We start from the raw sequence: 8,662 nt of genomic DNA, 5'->3' as shown, positions 1-8,662 counted from the left end.
AGTGTTGGGGGAAGGGAGTGTGGTGGTGGAAGTGTTGGGGGAGGGTGTGTGGTGGTGGAAGTGTTGGGGGAGGGTGTGTGGTGGGGGAAGTGTTGGGGGCAGGGAGTGTGGTGGTGGAAGTGTTGGGGGAGGGTGTGTGGTGGTGGAAGTGTTGGGGGAGGGTGTGTGGTGGGGGAAGTGTTGGGGGCAGGGAGTGTGGTGGGGGAAGTGTTGGGGGAGGGTGTGTGGTGGTGGAAGTGTTGGGGGTGGGAGTGTGGTGGGGGAAGTGTTGGGGGCAGGGAGTGTGGTGGGGGAAGTGTTGGGGGAGGGTGTGTGGTGGTGGAAGTGTTGGGGGAGGGAGTGTGGTGGGGGAAGTGTTGGGGGAGGGTGTGTGGTGGTGGAAGTGTTGGGGGAGGGTGTGTGGTGGGGGAAGTGTTGGGGGCAGGGAGTGTGGTGGGGGAAGTGTTGGGGGTGGGAGTGTGGTGGGGGAAGTGTTGGGGGTGGGAGTGTGGTGGTGGGGGGGTCTTGAGGGTGGGAGTGTGGTGGGGGAAGTGTTGGGGAGGGAGTGTGGTGGTGGAGGGGGGGGTCTTGACGGTGGAAGTGTGGTGGGGGAAGTGTTGGGGGGAGGGAATGTGGTGGGGGAAGTGTTGGGGGGAGGGAGTGTGGTGGGGGAAGTGTTGGGGTGGGAGTGTGGTGGTGGGGGGGGGGTCTTGAGGGTGGGAGTGTGGTGGGGGAAGTGTTGGGGGTGGGAGTGTGGTGGTGGGGGGTGGGTTCTTGAGGGTGGAAGTGTGGTGGGGGAAGTGTTGGGGGAGGGAGTGTGGTGGTGGAGGGGGGGGGGTCTTGAGGGAGGAAGTGTGGTTGGGGATGTGTTTGGGGAGGGAGTGTGGTGGGGGATGTGTTGGGGGAGGGAGTGTGGTGGGGGAAGTGTTTGGGGGAGGGAGTGTGGTGGGGGAAGTGTTGGGGGAGGGAGTGTGGTGGGGGAAGTGATGGGGGGAGGGAGTGTGGTGGGGGAAGTGTTGGGGGAGGGAGTGTGGTGGGGGAAGTGATGGGGGGAGGGAGTGTGGTGGGGGAAGGGTTGGGGGAGGGAGTGTGGTGGGGGAAGTGTTGGGGGAGGGAGTGTGGTGGGGGAAGTGTTGGGGGAGGGAGTGTGGTGGGGAAAGTGTTTGGGGGAGGGAGTGTGGTGGGGGAAGTGATGGGGGGAGGGAGTGTAGTGGGGGAAGTGTTGGGGGGAGGGAGTGTGGTGGGGGATGTGTTGGGGGAGGGAGTGTGGTGGGGGAAGTGTTGGGGGAGGGAGTGTGGTGGGGGAAGTGTTTGGGGGAGGGAGTGTGGTGGGGGAAGTGTTGGGGGGAGGGAGTGTGGTGGGGGAAGTGATGGGGGGAGGGAGTGTGGTGGGGGAAGTGTTGGGGGGAGGGAGTGTGGTGGGGAAAGTGTTGGGGGAGGGAGTGTGGTGGGGAAAGTGTTGGGGGAGGGAGTGTGGTGGGGAAAGTGTTTGGGGGAGGGAGTGTGGTGGGGGATGTGATGGGGGGAGGGAGTGTAGTGGGGGAAGTGTTGGGGGGAGGGAGTGTGGTGGGGGATGTGTTGGGGGAGGGAGTGTGGGGGGGGGAAGTGTTGAAGGAGGGAGTGTGGTGGGGGAAGTGTTGGGGGAGGGAGTGTGGTGGGGGAAGTGTTGGGGGGAGGGAGTGTGGTGGGGGAAGTGTTGGGGGGAGGGAGTGTGGTGGGGGAAGTGTTGGGGGGAGGGAGTGTGGTGGGGGATGTGTTGGGGGAGGGAGTGTGGTGGGGGAAGTGTTGGGGGGAGGGAGTGTGGTGGGGGAAGTGTTGGGGGGAGGGAGTGTGGTGGGGGAAGTGTTGGGGGGAGGGAGTGTGGTGGGGGATGTGTTGGGGGAGGGAGTGTGGTGGGGGAAGTGTTGGGGGGTGGGAGTGTGGTGGGGGATGTGTTGGGGGAGGGAGTGTGGTGGGGGAAGTGTTGGGGGGAGGGAGTGTGGTGGGGGAAGTGTTGGGGGAGGGAGTGTGGTGGGGGAAGTGTTGGGGGAGGGAGTGTGGTGGGGGAAGTGTTGGGGGAGGGAGTGTGGTGGGGGAAGTGTTGGGGGGAGGGAGTACTACTGCCGGAGAGGGCAACCAACATGACCCAACACAATAGCCACCACAAGTAACAGAGTTAGAATAGCCAAACAAAAAAAAAACATTTAATGTCATGTTGACCGGTGTCAATAAATTTCTCGTGTACCAGTGACCAAACTCTGGCCGCCAAAATAATACACCGTGAACACGTGTTTTTAAAATGATTTTAAACAAAATTCGAGTTTTTAATATTCGAATTTTATCATTGTTGTTGTACATTTTTCAACCCGATGAAGCCTTTAATATTTTAATCATGGTTAATGATTATAATGATCATAGACTTAATGACCACGTGATCACAAGTGGGATGTAGAGAATATTTTATTTTTGAGAATGTTGAAAAAGTGAGAATTTTTTGTCTAGGATGACAGAAGACAAACTTTTTCTATGATGTTTTGTAGATGAAGCGAGGATGGTCCTTTGTGTGTGTGTGTGTGTGTGTGTGTGTGTGTGTGTGTGTGTGTGTGTGTGTGTGTGTGTGTGTGTGTGTGTGTGTGTGTGTGTGTGTGTGTGTGTGTGTGTGTGTGTGTGTGTTTACCTGATTTCAAGTGGACATCTCTCATCCACTTACTGTAATCTTCCATTCATCCACTGTAATGTCATCCTGTTACTGTAATCTGTCATCCTATTACAGTGTTGTCACCCAGTTACTGTAATCTGTCCTCAAATTGCTATAACCTTTCATCCATTTACTGTGATCTGTCATGCAGTCACTGTAATCTGCCATTCAGGTACAGATTACAGTCAACCACTAACTGAGTGGTCCTCCAATTACTGAAACTGCCATGCATTTACTGTAACATAACATCCAACAATATTGTGGCTCATTATCCAGAGCATCTCTTCACATTCTATGTTATGTCATCTATCCTCTTCACTGTGATCAAGGGACCAGAACATTTCAAGTGGGAATGTTAGTGCACGTTTTCTATGGACTGGAGAATCTATTATTGTTCAAGTAATTTTGTTGTGTTCAGTGGTTTCTCTTCTGATGTTCCGGCTGCCAACACGCACGTAACAGCTCGAGCAAGGCTTTTATATCTACTACTTTTTATATACGGTGTAGCGAGCAGGAAAGGTCATTACGGCCTTTTGTTGTGAGAGTTATCTCATCCTCGGAGCTGTTAAGGCCAGGAGAGACCTTGCCTCATGTTAGCTGTGGTGGGAGAGACCTTGTCTCATGTTAGCTGTGGTGGGAGAGGCCTTGCCTCATGTTAGCTGTGGTGGGAGAGACCTTGCCTCATGTTAGCTGTGGTGGGAGAGACCTTGCCTCATGTTAGCTGTGGTGGGAGAGACCTTGCCTCATGTTAGCTGTGGTGGGAGAGGCCTTGCTTCATGTTAGCTGTGGTGGGAGAGACCTTGTCTCATGTTAGCTGTGGTGGGAGAGACCTTGCCTCATGTTAGCTGTGGTGGGAGAGACCTTGTCTCATGTTAGCTGTGGTGGGAGAGACCTTGCCTCATGTTAGCTGTGGTGGGAGAGGCCTTGCTTCATGTTAGCTGTGGTGGGAGAGACCTTGTCTCATGTTAGCTGTGGTGGGAGAGACCTTGTCTCATGTTAGCTGTGGTGGGAGAGACCTTGTCTCATGTTAGCTGTGGTGGGAGAGACCTTGTCTCATGTTAGCTGTGGTGGGAGAGACCTTGCCTCATGTTAGCTGTGGTTGGAGAGACCTTGCCTCATGTTAGCTGTGGTGGGAGAGACCTTGTCTCATGTTAGCTGTGGTGGGAGAGACCTTGCTTCATGTTAGCTGTGGTGGGAGAGACCTTGCCTCATGTTAGCTGTGGTGGGAGAGACCTTGCCTCATGTTAGCTGTGGTGGGAGAGACTTTGCCTCATGTTAGCTGTAGTGGGAAATTCCTTATCTCATGTTAGCTGTGGTGGGAGAGACCTTGCCTCATGTTAGCTGTGGTGGAGGAGACCTTATCTCATGTTAGCTGTAGTGGGAGATTCCTTATCCCATGTTAGCTGTGGTGGGAGAGACCTTGCCTCATGTTAGCTGTGGTGGAGGAGACCTTATCTCATGTTAGCTGTGGTGGTAGAGACCTTATCTCATGTTAGCTGTGGTGGGAGACACCTTATCTCATGATAGTTGTGGTGGGAGAGACCTTATCTTATGTTAGCTGTGGTGGGAGAGACCTTGCCTCATGTTAGCTGCGGTGGGAGAGACCTTGCCTCATGTTAGCTGTGGTGGGAAAGACCTTGCCTCATGTTAGCTGTGGTGGGAGAGACCTTGCCTCATGTTAGCTGTGGTGGTAGAGACCTTATCTCATGTTAGCTGTGGTGGGAGACACCTTATCTCATGTTAGCTGTGGTGGGAGAGACCTTATCTCATGTTAGCTGTAGTGGGAGATTCTTTATCTCATGTTAGCTGTGGTGGGAGAGACCTTATCTCATATAAGCTGTGGTGGTAGAGACCTTATCTCATGTTAGCTGTGGTGGGATAGACCTTGCCTCATGTTAGCTGTGGTGGGAGAGATCTTATCTCATGTTAACTGTGGTGGGAGAGACTTTATCTCATGTTAGCTGTGGTGGGAGAGACCTTGCCTCATCTTAGCAGTGGTGGGAGAGACCTTATCTCATGTTAACTGTGGTGGGAGAGACTTTATCTCATGTTAGCTGTGGTGGGAGAGACCTTGCCTCATGTTAGCTGTGGTGGGAGAGGCCTTGCTTCATGTTAGCTGTGGTGGGAGAGACCTTGTCTCATGTTAGCTGTGGTGGGAGAGACCTTGTCTCATGTTAGCTGTGGTGGGAGAGACCTTGTCTCATGTTAGCTGTGGTGGGAGAGACCTTGTCTCATGTTAGCTGTGGTGGGAGAGACCTTGCCTCATGTTAGCTGTGGTTGGAGAGACCTTGCCTCATGTTAGCTGTGGTGGGAGAGACCTTGTCTCATGTTAGCTGTGGTGGGAGAGACCTTGCTTCATGTTAGCTGTGGTGGGAGAGACCTTGCCTCATGTTAGCTGTGGTGGGAGAGACCTTGCCTCATGTTAGCTGTGGTGGGAGAGACTTTGCCTCATGTTAGCTGTAGTGGGAAATTCCTTATCTCATGTTAGCTGTGGTGGGAGAGACCTTGCCTCATGTTAGCTGTGGTGGAGGAGACCTTATCTCATGTTAGCTGTAGTGGGAGATTCCTTATCCCATGTTAGCTGTGGTGGGAGAGACCTTGCCTCATGTTAGCTGTGGTGGAGGAGACCTTATCTCATGTTAGCTGTGGTGGTAGAGACCTTATCTCATGTTAGCTGTGGTGGGAGACACCTTATCTCATGTTAGTTGTGGTGGGAGAGACCTTATCTTATGTTAGCTGTGGTGGGAGAGACCTTGCCTCATGTTAGCTGCGGTGGGAGAGACCTTGCCTCATGTTAGCTGTGGTGGGAAAGACCTTGCCTCATGTTAGCTGTGGTGGGAGAGACCTTGCCTCATGTTAGCTGTGGTGGTAGAGACCTTATCTCATGTTAGCTGTGGTGGGAGACACCTTATCTCATGTTAGCTGTGGTGGGAGAGACCTTATCTCATGTTAGCTGTAGTGGGAGATTCTTTATCTCATGTTTGCTGTGGTGGGAGAGACCTTATCTCATATAAGCTGTGGTGGTAGAGACCTTATCTCATGTTAGCTGTGGTGGGATAGACCTTGCCTCATGTTAGCTGTGGTGGGAGAGATCTTATCTCATGTTAACTGTGGTGGGAGAGACTTTATCTCATGTTAGCTGTGGTGGGAGAGACCTTGCCTCATCTTAGCAGTGGTGGGAGAGACCTTATCTCATGTTAACTGTGGTGGGAGAGACTTTATATCATGTTAGCTGTGGTGGGAGAGACCTTATCTAATGCTAACTAGTACAAGAACCAAAATTACCCCCAGATAGCTATTAATAATATTCCACCCCACAAAAGCCTCTGTAGCGACTGACTCCCCCACGCCGAAATAATACAACACTACAATAATTTTGAGCCGCAGTGGTCGTGAATTAGCAGAGTCCGCTCCATGTTATATACGTAAGAGTGGCGGGTCTTCGCGCTGAATTTCAGTGGAATTAATATTTTTGTAACATAGTGCCAGGTTAGTCGCCGCCAGTGGACGCCACTTAACATTTTATTGAAGTGAGTTTGTGGAGTAAATGTCACAGCGGACGGCTGCTAACTGAAGAATTTAACCCATTTTTTGTTATTAAATTATTTAATGGACACTTAACGAGGCAATTGGGCGTGGAATTGAGTTTGTGTATGTGGACACCTTGATGGACTTAATTACCTAGATGGGCTGGCAGGCGCGAGCTGGACTCCTTGCCTCGCCTTCTGAATGTTTAATTGGATTAATGAGCGATGGTGAACGGTTAATGGATTGACTCGGCGGCCAATTTTTACAAAATCATATTTACATTTTATATTTTGTACAGAATTACCTTCAACGACTTTTAAGCCTATTTCTCTTAATAATAGTTCTAACACTGAAAACTGTCTTCCATACATCTCTCATGACAACTTGTTCCTGTAGCATGGTTTGGGCAATGTTTCCAAGCTTTGGGCAATGTTTCCAAGCTTTGGGCAATGTTTCCAAGCTTTGGGCAATGTTTCCAAGCTTTGGGCAATGTTTCCAAGCTTTGGGCAATGTTTCCAAGCTTTGGGCAATGTTTCCAAGCTTTGGGCAATGTTTCCAAGCTTTGGGTAATGCTTCCAAGCTTTGGGCAATGCTTCCAAGCTTTGGGCAATGTTTCCAAGCTTTGGGCAATGTTTCCAAGCTTTGGGTAATGCTTCCAAGCTTTGGGCAATGTTTCCAAGCTTTGGGCAATGTTTCCAAGCTTTGGGTAATGCTTCCAAGCTTTGGGCAATGTTTCCTACACTGTTAGCTCGCCATAGAACCTTATTTATCGTTATGTTCCCAGGATCTTATTTTGTATCCAGTTTAGTGATAGCCTCACTCCTCTGTCTTCTTCGTTGCTCAAACACTTCAGCTCAGGAAAGAGTTGTTTTGTATTGGACTCTTCCTACTTTTGATATGTAATTTTAAGCTGAGGGTTCCATACAGGGGCTGCATAGTCAAGAGCGAATCTCACATAGGTTGTGTGTTGTACCCAAAGACTTTTTGTCCAAATTTGTGAAGGATACATGAACGATACACGAGCGCCAGCATATGCTGCTGGCATTATGCTCCTAATGTGTACGCATGGAAATTGATTGATAAAGATTAAGCCACCTAAGAGGTGGCACGGGCATGAATAACCCGTAAAGTACACATGACAGATGTGGAATTACATCCGGGTCTTTCTCCTCTTCTGATGCAGGGATCTATCTCCTGTTCGTCCTTTAATGCTGCACACGTCTTATCACTCCTATTCCAAGCCTCATCAATTTGCCTTTGGCGGCATTAAATTCTAGCAGCCATTTTTCAGACCAATTCGGTAGTGTCCAAATCCGATTGCAGTGTCAGTCTCTTTCTGAACTTTTCGCCCTACCACTAACCCTTGCTGCACTCCACCCGTAACCTCTCTCCACGCTCACTGTGGCCCTTTGTTTTCTTCCAGTGCGATACTCTCTCCCACTGTAGGATTCTCCCCAAATACGCCAACAAGCGTCTGTAGCTTGAGTAGGATATTTTAGTGCGAAACAGTAAACAAATCTTTCTGATAGTTGAAGAAAAATTCCGTCTGTGCATCCTTCTCTCCCTTGTTTGATTTATGTTATTTTACTATAATATTCCAGAAAGTTTTGTCTTGACGGATTTTCCTTTTCTAAAGTGTATTAGAGTTTCGAGACAAAACTTTGCTGTTCTAAATATTATACTAGTCTTCTTCACTTTGGTCTCTAGTAACTTGCAAGGATGCTTTTAGTGATACGCGTCAAGAGTTTAGACAATCGACTTAAGAATGGTCCAGGACGGACCGAAAGGTCGTCGTCCCTTCACTTTCTAGTGTGTGGTCTGGTCAACAAAACACTATAGTTTAGCAGTTCTTAATTCCCATTTTTTTTTAAGCACCACAATAATAATTTCCAACGCCAAGTTATACCTCAGTGTTCCTGTTGCTTCCTTTAGTATCCAAGCCGTGTGTGTGCACTCACCTAATTGTGCTTGCGGGAGGTTGAGCTCTGACTCTTTGGTCTCGCCTCTCAACCGTCAATCAACTGATGTACAGATTCCTGAGCCTACTGGGCCCTGTCATATCTACATTTGAAACTGTGTATGGAGTCAGCCTAAGTGTGTATGGAGTCATATATATAACTGAAAATTCACACCCCAGAAGTGACTCGAACCCATACTGTCAGGAGCACTCTGTTGGCGTACAGAATCCCTTAACCGCTTGACCAACACGACCGGACAAAAGAGAATGATAGCTGAGGCTATTTCCATCCCCCTACCGGCACTCGGTTGGTAATCTTAGGCAAGGTATTTTATCAAATCATCTCATTCTTTGGGGCACACGTGAGGAACACAAATTTTGTGTTTGTGTTCCTCACGTGTCCCCCAAAGAATGAGGTGATTTGATAAAATACCTTGCCTAAGATTATCAACCGAGTGCCGGCGGGGAGATGGAAATAGCCTCGGCTACCATCCTCTTTTGTCCGGTCGTGTTGGTCGAGT

Source organism: Procambarus clarkii, chromosome 4, assembly GCF_040958095.1.
Source record: "Procambarus clarkii isolate CNS0578487 chromosome 4, FALCON_Pclarkii_2.0, whole genome shotgun sequence".
NCBI classification, from domain to species: domain Eukaryota; kingdom Metazoa; phylum Arthropoda; class Malacostraca; order Decapoda; family Cambaridae; genus Procambarus; species Procambarus clarkii.
Note: the sequence above shows the minus strand (reverse complement) of the source record.